The sequence below is a fragment of the Anser anser genome, assembly GCF_964211835.1.
Source record: "Anser anser genome assembly, chromosome: 15".
Taxonomy (NCBI): Eukaryota; Metazoa; Chordata; class Aves; order Anseriformes; family Anatidae; genus Anser; species Anser anser.
In genome coordinates, this window is record NC_139736.1 from 12904508 (window position 1) to 12931971 (window position 27464).

The 27464-nt window shown below is 56.2% G+C and overlaps 1 protein-coding gene and 1 long non-coding RNA gene across 21 annotated transcripts in view; one reads left to right on the forward strand and one right to left on the reverse strand.

The window, feature by feature from the left end:
- The window catches only part of LOC310881796, a 31686-nt gene extending 5690 nt beyond the window's left edge, over nt 1-25996 (forward strand). Inside the window, exon 2 of the long non-coding RNA XR_014572598.1 lies at nt 14-25996. This is a non-coding gene — a long non-coding RNA (uncharacterized lncRNA). The remainder of the gene's footprint in view (nt 1-13) is intronic.
- Nucleotides 1-27464, reverse strand: part of LOC310881792 (ankyrin repeat and fibronectin type-III domain-containing protein 1-like) — a 213894-nt gene that overhangs the window by 91778 nt on the left and 94652 nt on the right. The gene's annotated exons all lie outside the window — the stretch shown is intronic.

Consider the following 27464-nt stretch of genomic DNA (forward strand, 5'->3'; position numbering starts at 1 on the left):
CACATGGCCCCAGGTGAGCTCCTGGTGGCACATGGACAGCGACCAGCTCCCGATGGGAGCTCGTTTTTGCAAGTTACTGCCCTGCTGGTTCCTCTGCCTTGCCGACAAAAGAGCTGGGAGCCGAGCAAGCCCGGCTCTGAAGAGCATCCTGTGCCACGGGTGGCCCAGCAGGCGTGCACAGCCGCCCCGGTGCCCGGCAGACCCTCCTGCGGCTGGGAGAGGGCGGTGGCTGAGATGACGTGACCCTCTGCTTCCTCACAGACACCGCAACAGGGCTGGTCCCATCCTCGACCTCCTGGAGACTAAATTATAAACCGAGATCACAGCCAAGTCTCCTTCCTCAGCTATCCATCTTCCCCGAGGTCATCCCGCGAGCTGAGGAAACAAACACAAAAGGGAAGTGAGGAATCAGCCTGCTCCAGCCTGCTCCCTGCCTTTCTGCCTCGCGCTGGGCACGACGCGGTCCTGCACCGGGAGCGGAGCAGTGGCACCACCGGAGGCACTGACCCACACAAGTCCTTCGGGACAGCAGGCAGCAGCGCACGAGAGCTCTCCTCCGAGCATCGCCACGCAGCCATGACTTCCCCAAGCTTCTGCTGGCATCGTAAACAAAAGTCCCACCAGAAACGAGGAAGCGGAACGAGAACCTGCAACGGGTTCAACTCCTCGGGAGCGGAGGAGGAAGGATGAAGGAAACACTTGGGAAAGCAGAAGCCAGACAGCCAAGGGATTTCACTCCACTTTGCCAGGGTCAGGAGCAATCGCCCTGAGCGCGTAATGGGGTTGTGAGCAGTGAAACCCGATCGGCTGTTAACCCTGGAATGCGTGGAAATGACAACTGCACATAACTCTGGGGAATCCGCAACGGTGCCCCCGGACCCGGAACGGCAGGAATAACCCGCGTGTTTCACGCATGAGCTCATCCCGGGGCTAATACCCTCGCATGAGCCCAGCCTGCAGGAATTCGCCGAGCATTCGACGGCCGGGGGAGCGCGGGGGGACACCCTTCTGCCCCTGGCCCCTTCCCCTCCCTCCACAACCCCACGTTTCCCACCGGCCGCGTGCTGCACGTTGGGGTCCCCACGGCCCAGCGAGCCGCCAGCTCACGCGGGGCAGGAGCGCCGGCAGCCTCCCTTTGCCACGCAGCTCCTCGCTTCCCCTTGCGTTTTCCCTCTCGCTTCTGTTTGCCTCGCAGAAAGGGGGTCGAAAAGCCCCGGGGTGCTGGTGTCCGCTCCCCCGGGAACGAGCCTGCTCCCTGACACAGCAGCTTCATCCTCCCAGGCATCCAGTGACGCATGGGGCAACCTCCAGCATTATTTGCCTATTCCATTCCTCCCTCTCCTAACGAAACCAGCGCAGATCCCACTGATGCTGGTGGTGAAAACCCCATGGGGCAGGAGGCAGATGGAGCCCGTGCCTGGGGATCGGCCGTGCTTGCGGGGCGGGCTCCGTCAAATGCACGAAGCATTCATCACATCTCAAGCATTGGCACATCCCATTGACAGTGACTCTTTTAGGGGACAGAACAGAATAAAATGGGAAAGTTAAACGGGACCTGTCTGCCCCTTCCGTGCCTCAGTGTGCCTCCCCCTGCCAGCAGCTGTCCCGCATCTGCCTTCTGCTGTGAACTGAAGTGCAGCAAAGCCACCAAAACCGAAGGGAGGGCTTCACGGGGCCAAAATTCAAGCCGGGGAGCTCCACCAGCCACAGTCAGGTCAGGGGGACCTGGGTCAGATCCCAGCCGATCCACAGCAGCCCCCGGGCACTTGGCTGGGTCCTGGTGGGCTCCCTCCCTCCCGAGCACCGAGCTGATGGGGAAGGGGACCCTGTGTCCTTGCAGAGGGGCAGAGCGCTTGTAACAAAGGTCAGATATCTGAGTTTTGGATGCAGTTCTGAGCTTTTTGAACTGTCTCCAGAGAACAGGCATCTCTTACCTTTGAACTGGATGATCCGATCTGTCCGCAGGCGCTCCACAACTGAATCCCTTCCCCACCAGCGGCCCTGCAGGGGAGCCTCTGATGTCCCTCTCCCTGGCAAAGCCAGTGCAGGAACAAAGCAAGCTCGCCAGAAAATAGCTGAGCTGTGACAAAGATACAGTCTGTCCCTGTTAGGCCAGGTCCCTAACATGTCCCACTCTGGCTGGACAAGCCCAGGAAGAAGACTGGAGAGGCAATTTCACACATCAGCCCCGGGGAGCAGCACCCCGCTCCAATAGCCCAGGGATCCCCCGCTGAGCTGACAGCGGGAGGAAGGACCAGGCAACAACTGCAACACGACCGAGAAAGTGAAAAGTCGGGTCAAGAGAATGGAAAGCTGAGAGACAAATTAAGAGATTTACCAAAACCCCAAGGGGTGGAGAGAACCAGCAGAGGAGACAGCATGTCCTGGGGTAGCTGCTAGTTTTGGCCCCTTGCCGGCCCTCTGTCCCACCCCAGAGCTGGGTTTCTGTTTGATCCCCGTTGCAAGGAACACCAAGCAACGTGGTAAGCTGTCTGCTGACACAGGGGTTCCCAGACCTCTGCCCGAAAAACACTACCGGGACCATGTCACCACCAGTAAGCTGAGATTTTCCCCGAAGCCAGCCGAGATCCCTGAGCAAACTGCTGGCGTGCAAAGCAGTCCCCCAGCTAATGAGGGGAGAGTGAGGTGACCCCCCCCACACTGGGGAGGGGGAGCAGCGTGACCCCGGGGGGAGCAGCACCCCGGAGGACCCGAGGTGAGGGCAGCATTGCTGCCTTGAACCCAAGGCGCTCCTGCAGGCTGAGCCGTGCCAGCTCCTCCCCAGCGTGCCGCCGCTGGTGTTCCTCCTGCGTGCCAGGAGACGCTGCGGGGCTGGCTTCACGTGGCTCTCCCCAGCCGGATGAGGTGACAGAGGGACAGGCAGGAGGTGAGGAGGAGGAGGAGGGAGGCTAAGGGCGCGTGGGGTACACGCTGCTCTGGCGCGATGCCTGAAGGGCTCGGTGCACGGCCACAGCCGCACAGGGAGGGCTGCACAGCCGTGTCCCAGCTCCCGCTCGATCCCGCCGGCTGCAGGCACCAGCTGAGCGAGATGCGAGCACAAGGGGCATGAGCACTGTGGCTCCCACCTAGGGTCAGAGGAGATTTAGGTCGTGCGGGGCTTTAAAATGCCAGAGCAACACATGCCTCACCTGCATCAGCACGTCTGTTTGGCCCGGCTAGCAGGCAGTGCAGCCAGGCAGAGAATTGGAGGACAGAGCTGGGGGGGCACGGCACGCGGGGATGCTGCCTCCAGCTCTGCGATGGCAGCGCCAGCACGTGCCGTTTCCCCAGCAGGGAAGGAGGTCTGGAGCGGGTGCGCAGCTCTGCCCAGAGCACTGCGGCACAGGGACGGGATGGGACAAGTGGCACGTACCCTGCCCGATGGCACTTGGCCGCCGACGCAGGATGCTGATCCGCAAGGATCCACGTGTACAGGGCGAGCTCCTCGCAACAGTGCTGACGGGAAGCACACCAGCACTGCCGAGGTGTCCCCAGCACAGGCTGACACACAGGTGACAAGGCAGGGTGACACACAGGGTGGCACCCGAGACCTCCCAGAGGTGACAAAACGTGGCTGAAGTATTCAAAAGCTCAGTGAGGAATTATAAGACAAACGCACACAGAGCGCAGCGGGGAGGGTTTGGGCTGCGAGCACAGCAGGTTTTGCATTTTGTTTTATACAAACTCGGGGGCCGGTGCCACATTCTCTTCTCACGGAGTATCTGCTGTAAAGAAACAAAACCTCGTGGTGCACAGCAAAGCAGGAGAGACTGAAATGCGCAGCCAGCGCCTGGTCCTGCGCGCAGGGAGGGGAGCTGGGCTCACGCCGGGAGCACCAAGCCGAGAGGCAGCGACTCCTACGCACGAGCACTTCTGTTTCCTCCTACCTTATTGAACGCATTTCTTCGGAGAGCTTCTTTGTACGCTGTTAAATGCCTTGTGGGAAAGTCCTACAAGGAACTTCACAGGTATCAAACTAATGGGCTGCTCGACAAATTATTTGGAAGCCTACAGAGTTTATTCTCTTGACAGTCTTTTCTGCGTTTCTTCTACACCCGCCTGAAATATTCTTCAGCAGGTGCAAATATCTTTACTGAATTCCAAACAAAGATCTATTCGTAATACAGTGGTGGGTTTTTTGTGTTTTTTTTTGAACCAACTGGGGGAGGTTACTGCATGAGGGACTCAGCCTGTATAAATCCATGGAGGTCTTGGGAGCACAGCGCTTTGTCCCGGGTCAGACCAAGATACTATTTCCACCAAACGCAATGGGGTTTCTGGAGCAGCCATAGGCCCCAGGAAGACAGGCAGCTGCTGCCTGGGACGCAGCACTGCTGTCGATGCTACCCCAGTCCAGCAAACCTGCCCATGGGCCATGGCACCTTCCGAGGGGCAGAGCAGCCACGGCCTTGAGCTCTCCCCTTTGGGGCAGGGGAAGCCCTAACAGATGTCATCTAGCAAGGGAAACATTCGCGTGTTCCGTCTTATCACAGGGAGTGAGCGGAGCAGGTTTTGCACCTCGCTGGGAGAAGTGTCCCCTCTCTGTCACCGGTCCCCAGCCCTGCAAGAAGCTGGGCTGCGGGGGGCGGCCGCGGCGGGGGCTGCCTCGGGTTACGCAGCAGGGGGGAGCGGGGCGGCCCTCGGCCCCGCCGGAGTCTCCCATTTCTAAACACCTCGCTTTCGTCTGCCAGGGTTGCATCAGCTCCCGCGTTTGTATTTATAACTGGTTTTAAAACCTGATATTCCATTTCCAGTAGCTCCGCGGGGGTGAGCTGAATGTACAGGGCCCCCAGCCAAGCAGCTGCTGCCAGCGTGATCCCTCTTCCCTTTGCATCCTGCTCAGAAAAGCTCCCTACCGTCAACCTGGTGCCACGGCTTACTGGCATGGTCTCTTTAATTAGCTGACCGAGGCACGAGGCAGCCCTCATTAAAGAGATAGCTGATTAGGCCTCAGGTGAGGGGGAGTTGGCGGCGTTGGACACCGCGCAGCTAACCGAGCCGCGCGCACGCTCAGGCACACCACTGCTGCCCTCTCTCCACACCACCACCAGCCGGAGCCCTCCTACGGTCAGAAGACCCCCAAAAGCTGCTTTTTAGCTGACAGGCGGGTGGGGAGGGAGGGAGGAGGCCCCTCTGGGACGGCAGGCTCCTCGCAAGTGCCACCCCTCTGGGTCCTTCTCCACAGCCGCACTGCAGAGGCCGCGCCAGGCCGAGAGGTCCCCGCGCGCTGGGCTCAGGTCCTGCTGCGACCCCCCTGGGGAGAGGCCCCCGGTGCCCCACAGCCTCCCCGAGCCACGGCTCCCCGGCAGGGACCGCAGAGGGACCCGTCCCTGCCACCGCCCCAGCGCCACTGCAGGACCTCGGCTCCCTCCGGGAGGAAAAGTCCAGCTGCTTTAGGTTATAAATAAAAAATGACCCGATGAAAAGAGCGAATCTTCTGGGCACCAGGATCAATCACACACCTATTAAATGTACAAAGCGACCTCTCAAAATAACAGCAATTCATAAACCCTGACACCAGGAGCAGATTTGAAGCTTGGCTGGGACCCATGCCACTGTGCTTCAGCATAAAGCAACTATCCGAGCCTCGTTAAAACATCTTCATCTCCAAAATCCCTGTCTCCAGGGCTGACTCCGTGTCTGCCACCACGCTTTCCGGACGGGAGCGGACAGGGCAGCCAGGGAAGAGGCCGGCCGCGGCCTCGCTTTGAGCTACCTGTTTCTACCGATGCCAGTCCCCCTCCCTCTGACCCCAGAAATGAGACCTTGCTTTAACGGCATTTGTTTCTGCAGTTATTTTGCCTTCCCTGTCATTCATGGAGAACCATGCACCCAAATCCAGCAGAAAGAGCAGAGAAAGGAGAACTTGGAACAGGGACTTGGATAAATGCTCTCCCAGCCTCGGCCACACCGCTCGCATCTGCACAGGCTGAGCAGCTTCTCCATGCACAGGCTTGCTTATGTGGGAAAGGAAAATAGCATTTGCAAGCCTGAGAGGGGCAGTAAAAGGACAAATTGCCTATTATTTGTAAAGTGCTTTGGAACCTCAGCTGAAAACTAAGAGGGAAATGCAGAATAAGGCTGAAATTCTCCAGGCTCCTGCCAGGCAGCTCCAACCCTATTATACTTCATCCTGAGCACCAAGAGAGGTCAGCTTGTTGGACTCGCTTCTCCCGTGTGCTTTTCAGCAAAAAAAAAAAAAAAAGGTGATTGGTGGCCAATATAAATAACCATCTTTTCTACCAGCAAGCAAGGTTCACCCTGCGATCGCTTCTCCCTCTGGTGAGCTCTGACATGCAGGGGCCTCGGGCACATGCTGCAGGCACAGCGCTGGCTGGGACGCCCCGACCCCACCGGCTGCATCGTCCCACACGGTGCAAGGAAAACCATCGCTTGGGTTCATACAGACCCAGTGCTAATCACGGAGCTGACTCATTTCCCTGCCCAGCCAGAGCCGGTTTCAAAGGATTTATTTAGCAGGAGGGAGGTGTGCCTCCATTACCTGCCCTCAGTCATCCTGTCCTCCTTCGTTCTGGGGCTCCCGACAATTTGTGCCCAGGTTCCTGCGACATCGGAGACAGGGCTCTCATCCCTTTTGGGGGGATGTAGCTGTCACTGTCTGATACCTCTGGATGAGAATCTGGGCAGATGCTTGAGGAGATGAAAAAGAAATGCAAAGCCCAATCGGCCCTTCGTATGAGGTCATTCCAAAAACGTATGGGTGAGTTTCTGCTGGGAAGCTGTTTCGCAGAGAAAGCTTCCGCTGTCACCGCCGGATCGGCAAAAAGTGCAGGGGTGTCTCCCAGCAGCCAACACCGACTGCTCCGAGCTGAGCACCCACTCGACGGCAGCAGGGAGACCACGCAGGGCTTCCTCTGGTCCACCCCTGTGTGATTCCCAAAGCAGCCCCCAAGGGTGTGGGGGGGAAGTGGGTGTAAGGAGGTACAAACGTGGCCATCACCAGCCAGCAAGCCTCAGCCCACTCAGGGCGAAGTAGAGCATCCTCAAGAGCCTCAAGAGCCGTGAGGATAAACTTACATCCGCAGCACAGCGTTAACAATTTCTGCTTGAACCTGGAATTATTTTTACCTTCTCTATTTGCTGACTCCGCTCCCCTCCTGCTGCAACCACTGAGCTAAGCCGTGCCCTCGGGAGCTGGAGGCAGATCCCACCCCCGTAGCTGCTGAACCCCTTCAGAGCGTTTCCCTCCCTTCCCCTGCTCCTGCCTGCGCCGTGGGGACGCGCCTTCTCGCGAGGAGGGCAAGGGCTTCGGCTGCCTCGGCTCCTGCTGCCTGCTCAGTGCTCCTCAGATGAAAGGCACTGCAGTGCTACCGAGCATGACTGCATTTGAAATCCGAGGGATTTAAGGAATATTCATCTTTATCAATTTTTAAGTTAACGTAAAGTCTTGTACTTTGCAAGCTGCCCTGAATAGTACCAGAGTCTAAGGCAGGGAGGTGCCCGCTTAGATCATTACCTGGGAGAGCGAGGTAGTTACACATTATACCGAGAACAAATTTTTTAATTATCTTGCAGCTACCTAGCAAAAATAATAACCGAGCAATTAGTTTCATTCTCATTCACCTCTTGTATCAGAGGCATCATCAAATGCAGGAAAGGCAGGTTGCTTACCCACGCGCAGCGAGCAGAGCACAGCAAAGCACACATTGCTTTCACATGCGAGACACTGATTGTCTGGATAAATTTGGTTCTCCATCTTCACAGCAAGACATTTTTGGGTACCATCTCACATTGTGGTTAGCACTGAGCAATCCAGCAGCTGAGAGCCGGATGGGAACACCAGACTGAATTAAACTCATCAATCACTCTAACCCCAACTCTTCAAGTGCCGCAGGAAGTGGCAGCAGGATGTGCATCGTCTCCACTCAGGCATTTGCATGCCCTGCGACGCCTCTGAACGCCAGAGGGTTGGTTTTGTCTCACCTAGGGGATGTTGCCCACGCAGCACGTGGATGCACCCTGGGAAAGGTGCGCTCCTGTTTCCCGGCTGGCCCCTGATGACCCAGATCCAAGACAGCCTGGAGGACAAGAGACTTCTCCACGTTTTCATTGACCAGCAAAGGAAAGTGCAAACAGAAGCTGAATTTCTGTCACTGCTGCTTGTCATACACGAGAACAACAACAAAGCTTATGACACTTTTTTGCTTTGATTACAGGTTTCCCCTGTAATTAAGAACAAGAACTACTCCAGCAAAAAATTGCCTTGCAAATCTTCTGTATGCCTAACGAGGGCACAGGCACAAAGAGCCACTTCCATGGAGCAGGGAGGAGTGAGCCTGCAGCACAGCCTGCGCTTACAGCAGGGTACAGCACGGGGAGGGTGTCCGGCTGACACGCTGCAAATTGAAATGTGGGCCTTGCTAGGCTGAATGCCATAGAAAGGTACAGCAAGCACCACTCCTGGCTTGCCTGAGCTACCCTAATTCAGCCGTACAACTACTACACGTCCTTTCTCAGGGCATTTGAAGGTTAACCGAGTCACTTCTGCAGGCTGCCCATCCATTTCTGCCACGAACACAGGTAACTCTGGCCAGCATTCCACGTGCCCCAAGGGCCTTGGCAAAACAACTCCAAAATTGACACCGAAAGCCCTGGGGATGCAGGAAGGGAGCCAGGGGGCTCTGCACCCAGAGCAGACCTCGCCGGGCACCAGAAGGGGGCCAGCGCCTGCGGGCAGCGGGGCGCTGATAGGTTTTTCCTCCTGCCCTGAGCTCATCCTGCACATGGGTGAGCCCAGAAAAACAGATCCTCTTTTCAGAGATTGGCACTTGAAAGTGAAACAAGAGAACGAAAACCCACCGAGCTTTAGAGCGAGGCATCTTTTGTTGGTGAGTGCCGTCTGGTGATGCCCAGCTAGCTCCTGGCTGCCAGGAAGGACAAAGCGAGCATTTGTGCTGTGCTGAGAAAAGATAATATGAGCCCCCTCCAACAAAGCATCGAAAGGCCACAGCGCCCAGCATGAAAATGTCAGGATAACCACGGGGCCAAGCAGTCGCTGAAGAGATGAACACGGATCTGAAACCCACAGGCAGGAGGGCAGAGGACAGCCGGTGACAGCAGAAACAGGGGCAGCCGAGGGGCCAAGGAGCCCTCGCAGCGCAGGGCCAGCCCAAGAGGTCATCCCCCAGTTCTGAAGGACGGCAGAAGGCTCGAGCCAGCACCTCTCCAACCCCTCAGCTTCCTAGGTCTTTGCTGAAAGCCCAAGAAATGAAAGGTCCTGTGCAGCTACAAGACAACCCAGCCACCAAACCTGCTTGCAGATGAGCTGTTGTTCTCGAACATCACCTTCAGAGTACAGGATCTCCTGGCTTAACCTAGGGCAATCACTGAATACTTTTTAAAGATATGAAACGGATTTTTTTTCTCCTTTCCATACACAGGATTCCATTTCCTTGTTCTCTTGCAGCAGAAATTAAGAAGTGGCCTATAGTTTAGAGACCAGGAAGTTTCCCAAGAGCCAACGGACACAACATCATACCAGGAATGTGATGCAGCTACCACCAAACAGGAGGGAAAGCCTGATCCTTTGGCTTATTTTGCTAAAAGTCCCAAAGAATCCAATCGTAGGAAGAAAAACTCTCAGAGTTACATTCTTTAAACTCGGAACCGAAAAGAGATTCCTCTGGCTCTTTCTCAGTTACTGAGAAGCCTGCCAAAAAAAGATAAAAATTCATGATTCTGGTGTAAAAAGCAAGCGCGTGCACGGGTACGTGCACCACTACACGTACCTACCCGCTGCACACCCAGAGCCGCGCGCTGCTGAAGCGCAGCCCCTCACCGCGGTGCATGTGGGGGGCGGCAGCACAAAGGCATCTCTGGAGGTTTGGGGTTTATGTTGTCATGTCAGAGGCAGAAATTCATTTATTTCCTCCTACAGAGGCAGAGTTACAGCAACTTATTTCTCCCCTGCTCCTTGAACAGCACTCGTACCATCTGAAAGACTTGCCGAGGATGCCCGTGAGAGCTCTTTTCCCAAGGGAACCGAATCTTCCCGCTTGTCATTACCACATCCATATTAATGAGAGGGGAAAAAAAAAAAAAAAAAAGCCCTCGACTAATTTTATAGGCACATCAGAAATAAATTCCTCTCCCAAGGAGAGTATGGGAACGGAGCTCCACAAGGGTTATTTTTAAAACTAGTCAAGATACCAGGCTGCCTCCGGGTCTGTGCGCAGCGTTTGCTGCTTCGGGAAGCCCCGGCCGTGGCAGATGGACTGGCTCCCTCGGTCCCGGGCTCGGCCAGTCGGAGGGGACCCGTGTGCTTCAGTCCTTCGTCACGGCGTGCAGCAAACTTCCTCCCCACGCACCCCCAGATCTCTGCACCACGTTAACGCTGGCATGCAGCCCACGGGCAGGCAGGGATGGAGGCCCCTAGTGAGGGTGGTCAGGGATGTACAGACCTGCTAGCGCCCAGGAGCACTGCTGTCAGCGTGCGGCAAGCCACGCGGACCCGTGCAGCGGCATCCACGTGGACCCACGTAGCATCATCCACGCCCCAGCGAACGAGGCAAGGGTGCAGGCTGGCTCCCCGGACATCTCAGGATACCCCAGGGCACTGCTTTCCCTGCCCGGTGCAGAGAGCATGTTACAACACCGCTGCCACCCCTGCACGGCCGCGTTCCCACAGCCAGCCTCTTCCAGCACGGCGCTCCCATGGGGACAATGTCACCGCTGCGAGGCAGACTCCTGCCACAGGGCACCAGCTGTCCCCAGCCGGTGACGCTGAGCTGGGAAGACCCACTCAAGTGGAGCGCTTACTGAAGAGAAGGAACTGCACAGACCCCAAGGTACACTCTATTTCCAAGCTATTAAGCTTCGCTGATAGCAAGCTATGAACTGCACTGACCTAATGATATTCGACTGCAAATGCTCAGGATCAGCCCCACAGCCCACGATGGGCACGGGTGTCTTGCTACAGACCATTTACAGTCTAAGGCAGGCAAGTTCAGGCTCAGGAGCAAAGAGATTAGGTTTACAGTGCTGAGCAGCAATTACAGTTCTTATCTGAAATCCCCTGATGCCAAAAGAAATCTTTACGTTGGCTCCCACAGGCTACTGTGAAAAAGGCTCTGCTCACCTTGGCGGCACAGAGGGACACTCGCCCCGGCCGGCAGGGCAAGTGCCAGCCCCCGTGCTTCCAGGCTGAGCTGGCTAGAGGAGGAGACACTCGAAAAAACCATCATTGACACCGTCCAGCTTCTGAGTGAATCCAGCTCCCAGCTCCAGATGATGTGGCGGAGGGGGATCTCGCTGGCCCCCAAGGGAAACAAGGACCGGCCGCTTTCAAAGGCAACCCCATGCACTGCTGGGGTGCTCGGGGGGCTGCAGCCACCTCCTCCTGCATGCAGGAGCCTCCGGCCACCGGGCCTCTGCCCTTGCAGGAGCAAGGTGCCCTCACGTTATGCGTTTAAGCAGCAATGTGATGATTTTGACTCAAAAGACTCCGGCAGCTCCCAGCACTGCTGCGTGCCCACCTGGGACAGGAGCTGCAGGGCCGCCTGGGTAAAAGCACTGCGGGGAAGGGAAAGCAACCTCGGACATTTCACAAGACGGTGATATTGGCCCGGTCCGAACGCTGGGCTGGGCTTAAAACAGTGACAACCGCTCCTGCTTTCTCCTCTGGTCAGCATCCTCCCAGAAAACAGACTTTGCGCTCTGCTCCCGGGACCCCCGCGGTCCTGGACCTCAGCCCAGCCAAGCACTGTCCCCACGCAGGCACTGCGAGGTCCCCAGCCGTGCTTGCAATGCTCCACGCAGGACAGCACCTCCCTCTGCAGGGAAGGTGCCCTCTGGAGAGCATTCCCAGCCCACGGGCCGTGCTCCGACCTCCAAGCCAAGCCCCGGAGCGCCGTGAGGTGCCTGCAACAACAGCGGGCTCACGGCCGAGCGCGCGGCCGAGGGCAGCCCGCGGCGGGGAAAAACGACCCCGTGGCTCACACGCTTTTATTTTCTCAGCAAACTTTGCAGTTGAAAGGTGGTCTCCGAGGCCGGCGTGTTTAAAATAACAGCCAGGAGGAGGCTGCGGAGGGAGCGGGCGGGCGAGGGGACGGCGCTCCCCGGCGTAAATGGGAGCTTGTGTTCGGCACAGCGCGGCAGGGAGCACCGGCAGGGCTGAGCCGGGCATTGCTGTGCCTCCCCCGTGCCAAACCCTTCTGGGTGGGCTGCCGGCTTAACTGAGCCCCTGTGTTGGAGGGAAAGCTCAAGCTCACGCTGGGCGAGGGCACAGGGAGCTGCACGACCTGCCCAGACGCCGGCACGCACCCGAGGGGTGACCCCGGGGTCTGCAGCCCCGGCATCACCCCGCGCTCGGGGGGCACGCGCCTGGGGGGCAGGCCAGCCTCGAATAAATGCCTCGTTTTCTTGTGGTGGCTCGTGTACAGTAACGTCTAAATATATACTTTATGGAAAGTGTGGAGTGATTTATTTTTGTTATTGTTGGTCTAAAATTGTGCTGGCTGAAACAGCACCGCTGAGTTGCAGGGCCTCGCTGGTCGCACACAAAACATTGTCAGAGATATGTCATAAAGCAAATATTAGCAGGACCTGCGGTGCGGGGTTAGGCAGGGCCACCGCTGCCAAGCACGGCCACCTCAAAGCAGGAGCCGGCGCGGAGGTGACCTCACCCTGCTGCACGGCAGGGCCCCGGCCTCTGTCCGTCAGGGAGGAGGAGGAGGAAGAGGAGGAAGAGGAGGAGGAGAAGCTCAGCATCACCGCGCCCTGGGAAGACGCCGAGATGCAGCAGGCTGCTGGGCAAGGGCCGTGTCAGGCTCCTGGCCACCAGGCGTGAGCAGGAGAAAAATCCCTCTTTCAGAAAGGGTCGAAGCTGCCTGCTTCTCCCCGCAGCCCGTCTCTGGTAGCAAGATGCAATCCCCCTGAGGCATCCCATACGGGAGTTATTAGCCTTTCATCATCAAGTGTGCAGATGAATGTTATAAAATCACAAAGCCACCATGTACTCTAGACACCCAACCCACCCTAACTCAGCAGCGCGTTTCTCTGGGATGTCTTCCCAAAATTTATTTCGTGCAGGAGGGAGGGGGAGGACACCGACGTGCGCGGGGAACCTCCCTCCTCCCCCTTTCTCACAAGGATGGGTCCCGGCTGCCTCTTTGCGCGGCGGCTGACGTTGTGCCGCCCTCCCCACCGCCACCTCGGGGAGACCGCACGGCACGATCGCCCCGACGCCAGGGGCTGAGACAGTCCCCGACGGGCAAAACAGCAGCGACCCAGTAGCCCCCTGTAGCCCTCTCTCCGGGTGCCCGCTCCCCTGGGAGAAATGCCCAGCACCTGGAGGGATCAAGGAGGAGGGCTGGAGCCTCCTGCCAGGAGGGAACGCCGAGGGCAGAGCTTGCACCCAGCAGGAAAGCTGCTCTGCCTGTGCCGAGAGCAGTGGGGCACAGCCCCGGCCACCAGGCAGGAGGAAGCCAGCCCTCCTCCATCCCCTGGGCAGCGGGCTCGGGCCGGGGGGAAGGATGGAAGTAGGAGTCGAGCTCAACCTCAAAGTTTTGGTGTACTTTGCCCATATGAAACACAAGAGCCACAGCCAACGCCGCATTTAGCTGGCCACGGGTTTTGCCCCAACCAACAAAACCTCACGTAGCACCACCGCCGTGCACTGTGCCGCAGACGGAGGTTACGGCTCCCGCACCCAGACGCTCGAGCAGGGAGCCCTGAGCCAGGCTCCCCAGGCAGGGAGCAGCCCACGGCCGCAGGCTCCCCGCTCCCGACGCTTGCAGTGCAGCACTGCCACGGGGAACCGCGGCTTCAAGCAAACCTTGCCGCTCTCTCCCCCTCCAACAGAAAAGCACTGCGCTGCCTGGGCTTCCTCACGACACCTGCAGGAGCCTGGTTCTCGTGGATTTCTGGCTACCTCTTGCCCCAGAAGCCCTTATGGCTCCTTGGAAAAAAACCTTTTGAAAACTTTTGGTGGGCCCACGGTAGAGACGATAGCTCAAATAAGGCTTCTTGGGTTTGTCCCCACCTATAAGTGCCCTCAGAAACCTTCAATTTGATTTTGCAAGCAAAAAGCACCAGGCCAGCGACCCGACGAGCCACTTGCAGACGGGAGGCTCCACTTTCCTTCGGCAGAAGCCTCAGCTCCCGTCGCAGCCCCGCCGGCAGCACCGCCGAGCTTGGCAGAGCTGCAAAGCGACCCGACGCCGGCCGAGCCCGCAGGGGAAAGCAAGATGCAAAGTGCTTACTCAGGGATGCTAATTGTTCTCATTTCCCTTCTCCTCGGGACAGAGGGGTGCAGAGTTCAGCGCTTCCCCCTCTTGCGGCCTCATCCTACCCCCCAGCCATCCCTCCTCCCAAAAGCCCACGGCCTCCCATTAAACTTCACAGGACACCCCTGGTTTTCCCTCTCTCAGCATCTCCTTCAAACGCACGCACATTCACCCTACGCAAGAGACAGGAGAGAGGAACAAGCTTCATCTACAGAGGAGAAAATTAAGACAGCAAAGTCTCTCCCTACAGATCATCTTTAAAGTTTTTTTTCTTTTTAAATTGTCCCTCTTTATTAGTCCCAGACAGAAATCTGAAACCCCCTTTAAAAAAAAAAAAAAAAAAAAAACAGAGATATATAATGATTTTCAAAGCTGTGTCACATAATTAATGTCACATTTATCTCTTCAGCTGTAGAGATAAAAAGAAACCATCTATCCATGTCCTCGTTATTTTTTATTCTCCTTTTAAAGCCAGTGTTTAAATCCTTGGGATAGGGGTGCTGTGAAGGAGGGGGAAACTCTGACTTTCCCTTTACCCCACACAACGACGGCAATAGAAAATTCCTTCCTCTCCCCAGCTCCCTTTCTCCACTGCTGCCTGACGGCGGGTGGCAGGGCCTCGATGCTCCTTGGGGAACCTCTCCCTCGCCCCCTGCTAGCTGCCCCCTTCCCTGCCCCACCGCCAGCCTGCAGGGCAGCCCAGCAGCTGGGGGCGACATTCCCCTCCAGCACCCGCTGGGACACATGAATGAGCCCGACACTAATATTCATTTTTAAAAGTATATTGCAGCCGTGGGCATTCTCCACCATTAGCTCCGTTTGGATTCCTCTCGTGTTGCGTTCTGCTTCGCGTAGGGGGATAGTGCCCACACTAAAACGCTCTTTAACACCCCGCTGCTCCCCGGGGCCGCTGGGAGCACCTCGCAGCGCCAGCGCCGAGTGAGACCACCGCCGCTCTTCCCAGCCCGGCTCCTCTCGCCCAGGGCCACCTCCTCCTGTATCAGACGAGAACCTGGTGTTCACGGCCTGATAACGACGTCCCGAGATGCGAGAAGGTCCCTTTAAGATAGCTGCTGAACACACATCGTCTGGTTCTGATCAGCGTATGACAGCTCCAAAAACCGCAGCGAGAGCTCTCTGGGGCTTCCCACGTGCTCTGTATCCCATACGCTCACACTCAGCATTTCACCAAGAGCCCTGCACCGCCACGTGCCATCAGCCCCTGGTCCCACCAGGGACCTCTGGCTTTAGATATTCCCACAAATATGGGCCTTGGATAACAGCGAGCGGCAGGCACTCGGCGAACGCTGTGACGGAGGAAGGGCTGCCAGGTCTCGGGACGTGCAGGAGCCCCAGGACCTCTCCCGAGGACGGCGCCTGGCACCTCCCCAGCCGCCGCAGGAGCAGCCCTGCTGCTGCCGGGTCCCTCCGGCCACCCCGCAGCCTCTGGGCTGCAGCAGCGCAGGGTGAGTTCCTTCCCTGCAACCAGGCTGCTCCCGTGCTCGCAGCGACGCGTGCTCAGCCGCCCTGTGGCGATGTAGACGACACGCCGTGCATGGGGTTAACACACGGGTACACGTTCTGCTCACTGACTTTCTTCAAAAGGTACCCGGAATAGCCAGGAGAAGCTGAACGGCATTTGGAAAACTCCAGGAATGGAGAGCATCAGGTCCCCAGACCCAAGCACTCCGCTGGGGACCACGTAAACCGGCTTGGCTCCTCTGCATCGCTGGCGCTAGCAGGCAGGCTCAAGAAGCTGGTCCTTCCTGCCCCAAATGGCACTGGCACAGGAAAAAAACATCTCATCTCCTCTCCCTGCTGTTTGAAGAGCGGACAAGAGTGCTGCGTGTGCTCAGACACACAAAAAAAGAGCAAGATAAGCCTCCCCACTTGCTCTCCCAGAGCTGCAAGGAAGCATTTTGTGGTCAGCAGAACCGGTCTCAGGTGCCAGCTGTTCAATGCCAGGCTCAGGACTGCTGCTCCCATCCCGGCTCACCAACCAGCAGCGTCAGAGCCCCTCTAATCTCAGGTCTTTGGTTTTATCTCATGCCTTCGGTATAACCAGGGCAGAGGGTTTAGCCAGCTGCCACACACCCACCCAGGCCCAGCGGGGTGGCAATGCCTGTGGTCACCAACCCCTAGCCCAAACCTGTGTCTGCTTTGAGAAGCAAAGTCAACCCAGCTGGCCATAAACCACAGGTCATTTGAATTTCGCCTGTGCTCACAGCATCTTTTTTTTTTCTTCAGGCAGAGAAGTGCACCCAAGGAAGAAAACCCGGCCTCAAACAACCCCCTCGTCCAGGAGGCACCAGTCATTAGTGGAGACGGAGCTGGGTGCCTGTCCCCAGCCAGCCCAAACACGGCTCGTGGCCAGCCTCAGCACGGGGGGGCACAGCCACCCCTTACAGGGGTCCTGGCGGGCGTTCAACGAGCGAGAGCACGGCTGGGACCGCCTGCCTCCATCCAGGCTCGCGGGGAAGCAAAGCGCCCGGGCCGAGCTCTGCAGCTCCAGCGAAGAAACTGAGTGTGAGGTCTTCTGAAGAGGTGCTCCACAGCTCCTCGACCGCACGGGTCATCCTAACCTCCCTTCCCTTCCTCTCTCTCTTCAGAAATGAGAAAGAAAAAGAGGCATTTCTGCTGCTGGAGTTTCACACATGAAAGGTAAGGGAGTCAGAGTGACTCTTCACTTCTTCCCGCTGAGAACTCGCATCCCCAAATGAAACAATTGCTTAGGGAAAATATCTTCAAAATGACCCATAATCACCTAACTTCACAGCTAATGCTCTCCCCCGTAATGCCAGCTCTTCTCCTCTGCCCCCAGACAAACGCATTTAGCTGGGGAACAGCATCTGACGGAGCCGCTCCGGCACACAGAGCAGCAGATAAATCATGGTTACCGGCTGCAGTTCCAGTTTGTCCACGTAACCGCTTCCAAACGAGCGTGGAGATGGCAGGCAGAAAGCTGTCCTGCCGATGGAAAAGCCTCGCTGGGAGTCCCGAAGCGCTGGGGCGGGATGAGCGCGTAGCGCAGCACTCGCTCCGAGCATCTGCACAGAGAGGCAAGAGTGCTCCCCAGCGTACAGACAGACAGACAGACACACGCGGGTCGCTAAAAGGGAGCAAATGCCACCACGAGCTCAACCACAGGCGAGGGGGTCAGGAGCAGCCTGCCCCTGTGTCGCAGCCGCCTCCCAGCAGCAAAAGCCCAGCAGGAGCAGCCCGGGAGCAGCCCGAGCTGGCGGCACTGCTTCCAGCACCTTCCCAAAGGAGCCTTTCCAGAGCCCCTGCTCGCTCCCTCCTCGCCTGCTGGGCACCACCAGGACGCCTCGACCCTCCAGGCCCGCAGCGGCCCCGCACCGGTGCCCAGGCTCTGCTTCAGACCTGAGGCAGGGGCGTCGTTTCCATGCTGCAGTGGCACAAGCACCCGCACTGAACGGGCAGAGAAGCAGAACTGGGTCAGACTTCTCCAGAACCAGCATCTTCATTTTGCCTTTCTGAACTGACCCTGTACTGGTGTTTCTCAAAGTTCAGCTCCGCTCCCCAAAGCAGACCTGGATTTCCCGTGGTGTGCTCCAAGCCGGCTCTCCCCTGACCCACCAGCAATGGTGCTGCTGGGACCAGAGCGCTGTGCTCGTGCCCCCGTAGCTCTGGGACAAAACCAGAGATGCTCAGAAACGACTGCACCCAAACCGTGGCCCAGGCAGCCCCAGCATCAGCCCCCCCACACACACCCAGCCTTGGGAGCCTGCAAGCAGCCCAAATTCCCGACCCACAGACACTGCCGCATCCCTGCAAAGCTGGAAATGGGAGCAGCGAGCCCAGCAAAACAGCCCCTCAGGACGGCAGGAGACCTTTCTCCCTGCACCACGCTATCACACGCCTGCTCTGCCCAAGCCCTGGACCACCCCAGCACGCTGGGGGCAAAGCTGGCATCACCCCGGCCCGGGGGAAGGCGCAGTGCCCGGCGCTGGGCCACCCCCAGCACCCTGTACCCAGCCCAGTCGGGCCTTTCAGCCCCTTAATTTGTTGAATGAGGTTATTTGTGTGAGAGGGTTTGCAGACATACTGAGAGCTCGTTTGCAGGGACGTCCTGTAGCAGCGATCCCTTTATCTGTTTATTTATAGAAAGATATTTCTGTAGGGTAACACACCCACTGAGACGCAGCTACCCCGCTCACACGTCGCCTTGTAACACAAGCAGCTATATACAAACTTTCTAAGGGAGGATGATTAATTAAAACCAATATATATTCACAGAGGGAACTCCCCACAGGCAGCGCAGCAGACTGGTGAGTCAAACGCAGGCTCGGAGCACCTGGAGACTCAGAGTCTGGTCTCGCCGTACGTGTGGTCTCAGGCAGGGCACTGAGCTCACTTCCCCCTGCGGGATGCCAGCGTGTACTTACCTTCGGGCAGCGCAGCCAAGTGCACGGTGCAGGGGACAGCCTCCAGACCTGTCTTTGGCACTGGTGTCCCTTGAAGAAATCTCTTTTCTCCTGCGCCAGCTTTTGCAGCCCTATTAGGACACCAGCATGCAACGTATTTGCTGGGGGAAACCCCATAAAATGCGCCAGACCCCCGGCTGGCACCAGCCCTCCACCTCGCACTGTTGCGCTTGCACCTCTATGTTCATTTTCCTGCCCAGAGCAAGGAGGAGCAGATGGCAGGAGATGCAGATGGGAAGCAAAAGTGTTAAACCATGAGAAATGGTGGCATTTGGGAAAACAGATACAGGGAGAGAGCGCTGAGACACCGCCCCGCATGCGGACAGGGACACTGTGGTTCAGCCCATGGAAAATGACACCCCTTCCACCTTCATAAAAAGAGACGCGTGCGTCTCATCACAAAAGGAGATTTGGGAAGGCTGTAAAGTAGGGCACGCTGTTCCTCATAGAAAAATAACTAAAATTTGGTGGAAATGAGGAGAAGAAAACAGGGAAGATGCAGGCAGAACACACCAAAATGGTACCATGTAGACTAGGGCTACAGTCACACGGGGTCTGATGGTCGCTCTGGATTTCACCTATCCAGTAACACCAGCAGTGACCAACCCGGCTTGGACAATACCAGACCCAGTCACCGTGGGCTGCTCAGCTACGACACACCAAACTGCACGTCTCAGAGGACACCAGTAGCTGGGGACCGCTCCCAACAGGCACGAGGGCATCAAGGGCTGAGTCCTCAGTTCCCCGGACGGCTCGCACGCTTCTCCCCACGCCGTACACTGCGAATGGCAAGATCTGCACTGCTGCCACGTCCTGCATCCTCAAAGCAGGAGCTGGCTTCTGAAAATCCCATCTGCTACCAGTCCTTCGGCTGCTTCCATCTGCGTACTACCGCTGTCAGAAGCGGGATGCTAACAGCCCTCCCGCAAGCCCAGGAGGAGAGGCCTTAGACCAGGAGGCTTGACCCCAGTGGGTCAAGCAGGAGAGGGCTCTGTCCTCAGAGAGGTCCGAGCCTTCTCCATGCCCCTCGTTCCACGCCTTTGGGAAAGGTGCCCCAGTGTAATGCTGCAGGCATGGGGCTTTTCTCTGCTCCTTTTAAAATAATTTTCCAGTAAAAAGAGAGCAGCATGCAGCAGCTGCTGCTATGAGCAGCCAGATTACAAACCCCAATTTGCCCTTAGTCCAAGCAATCTATTTCGGCTTGCAATGACTTGAGCTGATCGGCCCAGCCACTGCAGGGGAGAGCCCAACATCGTCCCCTCAGCAGCCTGGCGCCCCGAAACAGGCTGGCAGTGGGGAGGGATGTGCTAGAGGGTATGAAAGGAGGGAACAAGGAGAAGGAAGGGCTGTTTGTTGCATGTTCCCCAGGCTGGTTCAGGGGTTAAACCTTCCCCTTTCTATCAGTGCACGCAGGAGAAAGGCCATGGAAAAGCCAGCTGATGGCAATGTGCCCGAGGGGGCTCTGCTGACCCCACGCAGGGTGGTCCCAGCATGACTTCCATCCAATACATTTTTGCACAACTACAACCTCACTGACAGCAAAAAGCAACCAGAATCCCTGCTTCTGAGCAGCCCCCCACCAGAAACCTCCTTCCAAAACCAAAAGAAAGAGCATGGCACCTCCTGCTGGCACCGGCCACGGCCCCGCTGCAGCTCTGGGACTGGCCCAGCCAGGCCAAGGGCAACCCAGCAGCAAGAGCCCCATGACCGGTGCTTGCACTGCTTCATCCGGGTAAGGACATTGCTGAGTTTGGAAGTTTGGGGCTGTCAGGTCCAGGTGCATACTGAGAGATATATTATGAATCTGGAGTTACTTCATTTTAAATAAAACTGCTAAGGAACGCAGATTACTACCTTATCACATTCTGCAGGCGAACATTAAGAAGTGCTTTGGCGAGAGTTCTGCACCCCGCATTACAAACGTTGATTTGAACAAATGCAGCAGAAGCGGAATTTGGGACTGCTCACAGCCTGCCACCAAGCACGCAGCGGCTTACTGGGCCTTGTGCTGGTGCACAGGAGTCGCAAATCGGTTTGTACGTGGCCAAGAGCGACCCAGTTCTCACCAGTTTCAGCTAAACCCCACCCGCAGCAGGTAACTTCAGCACAGATAGGCGATGTGCCCATTCAGGACCTGACAAATGAAAACAGAGCAAATTAAACACGTCCCGATCATACAGCTGAAAGCACAGTTTTCCACACACTGCTGCTGATGCTCAGGTTGGACAGCCTGCAGCAGCCACGTGGGACCTCAACATGAGCTCCAGCAAGTCCTCAGCCCAACGAGCCCGCTTCTCCCAGCAGCCCGCCAGCAGCAGATGCTGGTGCAGGTGCCCAAACAGCAGTGAGGGCACGTGCCCTTCAAAGAGATCAAAGAGAGGACGCGGCGCAGGGGACGATGGCATAGACGAGTTGTCCTGCTGGATCTTCAGAACAAGCACCTTCCCAGAAATGGAAGAGAAATCCAAAATCCCCAGGACAGGACAACAAGCGATGTCTGCCTGGGTCAGCATCTCCTCTGCACAGTGGCCAAGCAGCAGCTGGTTCAAGTGCAGGGTCCGGGAAGCCACGAAGTAGCATTTATGGGATAACCTGCCCCCAGGGGATATTTTTTCCTGACCTCTGGTACTTAAAAGGTCAGCTCAAATGCCAGTGCACGAGGTCCACAGCTCTCCCCAAAGCCTTTTTAGCTTTCCCTCAAACCATTTTTATTGCAGCTCATGTTCGTGCTGTCCGATCCCCTTCTGAAACCTGCTTCCCTCCTCACCTACAGCCCCTGGCGTGGCAAAGTGTTTTGTCTTGGGGTTGTGGTTTTTTGGTTTTCTGTGTGTGTGCACACGCGTGCTTTGATTTACTGCTTTTGAATCATTTTGTCTAAACACCAAAAACCTTCAGCATGGGCTCCGGGGCACAGCCTGAAGAGTGAAGCCAAGCGGTGCTGGGAAGGACCAGAAGCGAGTGCAGAAGCGAGGGCAATGCCTCTGCCTCCAGGAGCCCTGTGACACGGGAAGGGATCGGGACGCCTGACTTGCTTTCACCATTCCATGCGCACCCGCCTGCAGTGGGGGCTTTTTTGTCCACTTTGCCTCTCCTGAAGCCTAGCAAGGTGCCTGCTCCCCTGCCCGCTCCTCGGTTTAGTCTGTCCTTAACCATGATCAAAAGCAACCGCTGACTTGACTTCAGGCTGCCAGCACCCCCACAGCACCTGGAGAAGCAGGGACAAAGGGAGAGAGCTGCTGCAGCTCCAAGCTGTGCCACAAGCACCCTACCGCAGCAGCTAACATTCCGAAAGCATTCTTCTTTTGGAGTAAAGTCTACCTTATAATATTCCTCTTTATATTGGATAAAATTGTAAGAGGTTAGCCTAAATACAAAGCATGAAGTTCCTGACGCTGGTTCACGAGTGATGCCAACAGAAAGCCCAGGGCACTGGAGACAGAGGGCAGAGATGTCCATTGGGCGGTTTGTGAAGAACTGACTTCAGAGCTTCCAGGTGCACCTGCTAACGTTCTTTAATATTGCCTGGAATAGAGGAATTTTCCCTAATTTGTTCCAGTATGGGTTCTCCACCTTTTTTTTTTTCATCTACAAAAGGGGGTACAGTTAGAACGTCTCTTTTAAGCCCAGAAAAAGAGTGGAAACACACATGCTTGCTGTTGACCAGGCAGCCGATGGTGACTCACCTTCTCACATGCAAAAACACTCCCTGCAAAGCCACCAGCCGGGCTTTGCTCCGTGAGACCAGTCTGGTGGAGCTGGTGAGACATCCAGCCATGTTTTTCTTGGAGGGGAGGCAGTCGGATGTGTGGACGCTGCTGAATAAAAATCCTCGCTCCATGTTAACAACAAGCCAGTCATCCAACGTCGAAACAGTTCTCGTAAAATAAAAAGATAACTCTCCACACACCTCTTTGCTGGGCGGCTCTTTGAAGCCCACAGGGATCAGCTCTGGCCCAACCTCCCCTGCACATCAAAGGCCAGCACAGGGCTTGGACTCAGACAACAAAACCGCTCCAAGCACCAGAAGATATCATCAGCACTGCAAACTAACGGACGCCTCCGAAATCCCACTGGAAAAGGCGAGCACTTCTCCTGCCAAGCCCACCAAGAAGGAACGAAAAGGGAGCCCTGGTGTCTGTAATCCACACCAAGCAGTATAAACGCAGGGCTGGCTGTTACCAGAGACACATCTGCACAGCCAGGCTGACCTCAAAACCCTGCCACCAACTGCATGTGCAGGGAGGTGCCGGTGGGGGCTGCTGGTGGCAGATGAGCCGCGCAGGGGCTGCACGGGACACTTTCAGCGCAGCCTCGCTGGCCCTGACCTTCCGCACCGACCGCCCCAACCCACCACCAGCTGCTTTGCCCTTTTTCCAGGAGCCCCAGCACTGTGAGCCGCCCTCTTCCACCTCCTCCTCCTCCTCCTCATGGCAGGACCCGGAGCAGGAAACCCCGTCCGTGATGTCCCCCCAGGGCGCCAGCCCACGGACGCCCTGCTCCCACCACGGGACCTTGGCCGGGCTCTGGACCACATGATGGGGACACGCGCCAAGCAGCGATCCACCCCCAGCACTCCCATCCAAGCGCTGACGCCTTTAAGGAAAAAAATAACAAACCAAAAAACGCACAAATACAAACAAAAATAAAGCACGCGACGCTCCTCGCGCAGCACGCTGATTTGCTCCCAGCCCTACGCTGTGCAAGGCATCTTCCCCCTTGGCACCCGGGCTTCCCTCAGATATGCAAGCCTTTAACCAGGAATTCGCAGCAGGAAGAGAAAGGGGAGGGGTGGAAAAAAAAAAAAACAAAAACACTTTTCCTATTTTATCTCGTACCAAAGCCTTTTGCAGGTCTGCTTCCCTTTGGCTCGCCCGCCCCTCTAGGTCTACCAGCATACTTTCAGTAATGAAATGCACATTTGCTGGTCAGCTCTAATATATCCAGAGGGACTGTTTTTCGCGTGTGTTTGTTTTAAACTTAAGGGTGTTGTAAAGTTGTTCCAATGGCACAGAGATGGGAAGATAAGACATGGCAGGCAGCGACTGGTTAGTGGGTGGCTGTGGTATTAATATTTATCCCATAATTGAAGGAAGACGTGACAACATGAGAAAAGCAAACCACCACGATGTTTCTTTACGAGGCACACACTGAACCCTCTGCAGAGACCACCAGATACTCGGCATTTCGTACAACCCCTGTTTATTGCAAGGAGAAAAACCCTTTTATAGGCCAAAATCATAAAAAGAAGGAAAAACGGACCGGGAGGGAGAAGCAGTGTGTTACAGCATCTTTTCCTCTTGAAAACCTCTCAAACCAGCAAGCAGATGGTGGCACGGTGGCACACTTCTGTCACCTGCTGGCCCACCGGCCCAAAATCGCAGGGCAGCGGGGCACCGTGCCTGCAAAGCCGGAACCAAAGGGAAGGACACCGCGATGCAAAATCACGATCCCAGTGTGCAGTGTCAGGGTACGAAGCTCCAGCTTTCTCTCACTCGACGAGTCCAGAAGAAGAAGAAGCAGGTTTCATGACACACAAAGGGCATGCAGAGAGGAAACTTATCCAAATGGTGTAGAGAGACCTGGAGAGCACCTGTCTGCACAAAAGGACTGGGAACGTGATTGGGAATTGAAGCCCATCTCCATGCTCTGTGTTTGGGTAACCACGATAATGAGTGGGGACGGAGCAGAACCCCCCCGGCTGCCTCTCTCTTCCTGCTCACGTCTGCTTCTCACAGCCCGAAGGCAAGAGGTGGGACAGGAACGCCAGTCCCCATAAACTCCTCCAGCTGCAGGCAAGAATCAATGCAATTAATTATACTTAACGCTTGATTGGGATATAAAGCACGGCTGGGGAAAGCAAGAACATACAAGGCCAGGCTGCAGCCTCCTGGAAGCAGAGCCCTGAGGCCCCACAAGGACCTTGCTGTGCTGGGGACAGCAAGGAAGGGGCTGGGACCACTGCACGGCACAGACCTCGATCATCACCTGTACAGCCCGGGCACCCCAAGTGGGGCTCAGGCTGCCCGAGGATGAAGAGAGGGGTGGAGGCACCGTGCTGCTTCCCTAGGAGCTGCTGGGACCCCCCGAAAGGAGCAGACCACGGAGTTCAACAGTGCCCTGCTCCCTGCTCCCTACAGAAACCCCACACGGCTCCGTCCTTCCCTTCTGAGCGCCTCGGTAAGAACTGCACACACTGCACAGATATTATACAAGAAAGGATCAGCTCACATGGAAGAGGCTATCTACAGGAAAAAGACAAGAATAACAACACACATGTGAGAGTTAATGAACTAGAGATGCCGTTTATAAATGTGAGGTTTTGGTATTTTCTATAGTCACCTAAAAGTCAACTGTTAAGCAGCTTCTAACCACAACCTGACTAAAAGCCCAGGGCATTTCCTTCAAGGTTTTTGAGAACACTGAGCAGACGAAGTTCACGCAAATCTTAGAATCTAGGTGATAATTCTCTAAAAATAATATGGGATTTGATATTTTTCCCATTTGCATGCATATTAGTCTATATACCTACATAGACTAATATAGTCTATATCTATACAGACTAATATATTACTTTATCTGTATTCGTTAGAATCTGCAGTTTTCCACCTTTCACTCAGGGATCCCTTACCAGTTGTGCAGAACAGGCCCAGGTCCCTCTGCAGAGAACCCTGGATTATCCCAGATGTGCTCTAAGGACACAGACGGAGACGGTTTCAGGGGCCCTCCCACCACCCCGCTCCCCTTTCCTCTGACAGCCTCTGCATCTTCCACCCCTTTCCTTCCTTCCGAGGACAGACAGGGCTTTATTTTTGGTATTACCCACCCCAGGGATTCAGCGGCTGGCAGGAAGGTGTGAGCATACCTGCACCCTCAGAAACCCTCAAGTCAGCAGCTTGAGCCCATAAATCCATTTTCTCCCAATTTTAAGCTCACAGACACCAGAAAACAACCCCAGCGGGTACTGCACAAGGTGCTCTGCAATGCATTTTTTCAGGTGATCTCCCTCAGCTTCCCATTTCTCCTTTTTGGACAAAAACTGAGAGAAGCGACCAAGCACTGCTCCCCTCCCTTGCACAGGGGACAGTTTCCACCAGTTTTATGGAGTTTGTCCGTGGACAGCCTCTGGGAAGAGGCACCAGCTGGCAAAGAAATGGCATGAACTGAAATATTTCAAACCAGCAGCACAACAAACCCAACTGCTCCACCACCACACAGGACTTGTCCGTGGCAGACGATATCCTCATCCAATAAACCTTTTAAAGGTTCACTGAACACAGCGAGATGTGCCATAAATCTCCCTGAATAGTTTATTATGCCCATAAATCTCTCTAAAACTACTTTATCTCCTCTGGATTGGCAATCGAGCAAACTTTGCACTGACAAACAAGCTCCTGACAAGGCACAACTCTTCCGAAGCGGGTGAGGAGCAGCCTCCCTGTGGCCCTGGTCTTTCCCCAGAGGCCACCCCAAAGCCACGTGCCGCTGTCACAGCCCCGCCACCGGGGATCCTGCAAACCCATACGCAACGCCCCGCACACAGTGAAGCAGCACACATCCTACGTGTGGTTCCCCTCTGGAAGAGGGAAACTATCAAATAACATTTCTTCCACTTTATCTTCTAAATGTGCTATTTAAAGGGGGGAAGAAAATTAGCTCAGAGGATTACTCAGCCTGCCTTTGCCAAAATGCATGCCCTGCATCTAATTCAAAGAATATTTTGCTTCTGAGAGCTTAGCAGCTACTTTGTCAAGAGTTTTTATTGGGAAATGTTGACGTTTTATGGCTTCATTTAAATCAGGTGGATGAATGCACGGCCAGAATCTGCTTTGCTTTTCTATTATAAGACACAGAAATAAACCCACTTTCCAGGTTGTTCTTCCTCTTACATGACTTCTAGCTTTTCCATTCAGTCCAGTCCTTTTTTGCTTTATAATCACATCAAGCAAATGATTTTTTTTTTCCCCTATAGGAAGTGAACCTCTGGAAGTACCAACCCGCCTCCCAGGGGGCAGCCTCACTGGCACGATGGCTGCCAGCCGCCCTGAGCTGCGCCAGGCAGGAGCAAGCGGCCTCAAAAGCCGACAGCAAAGCCGAGGCCAGCAGCACGTTTCAGCTTCGTGTCCTGCCTCCCCCGGCCATGACTGAGACGCACTGGATCTCCTTCCAGCCAGCCCCGGGGCCCTGCGGGCACACCTGCACCACTCATCCAGCGCTTGCCGGTGCCCCAACGTGCCCCTCATGTCTCATTTATGGGGGAGCTGCCCTCGTCCACAGGCCTGGCCTCTGGGCTTGGCCATGCAGCTCCTGCAAGACGTGTCCAAGGGCCCCCTGCCGCCAGCACGCAACACAAAGGCCACGCGTCCCCCGACACCCTTCCTGGCAGCAGCACAGCCTTGGTCCATGGCCTGTCCTGAGCTACTCCCCCGTCACCAACGCTCCCTACAAAGCCTTCTTGCCGTGCCAGGGAGGAGGGCCGAGCAGCATCACTGCCCTCAGAAGGGACCAGGAGCCAGCACAGCACCCAAAAGAGAGGTCTGGAGCATCCCTGGGGACTTCAATGGCCACGCATCTCACAGCGGTCTCCTGGCCTCCAGGATGGCCAGGAGCAAAAGTTGAGGTCTCTTCAGGACACTTTATGATGAGCTGTGGGCTCATTTACCACAAGAATCGCACATGAGGGTGACGGTAGCATGGATGCAGGGTACAGCTCATAGGAAGACGAGCTGGAAGGGCCTCGTGGTCATGGAAGCCAGGCCTCAGCAGCCATGGGGAG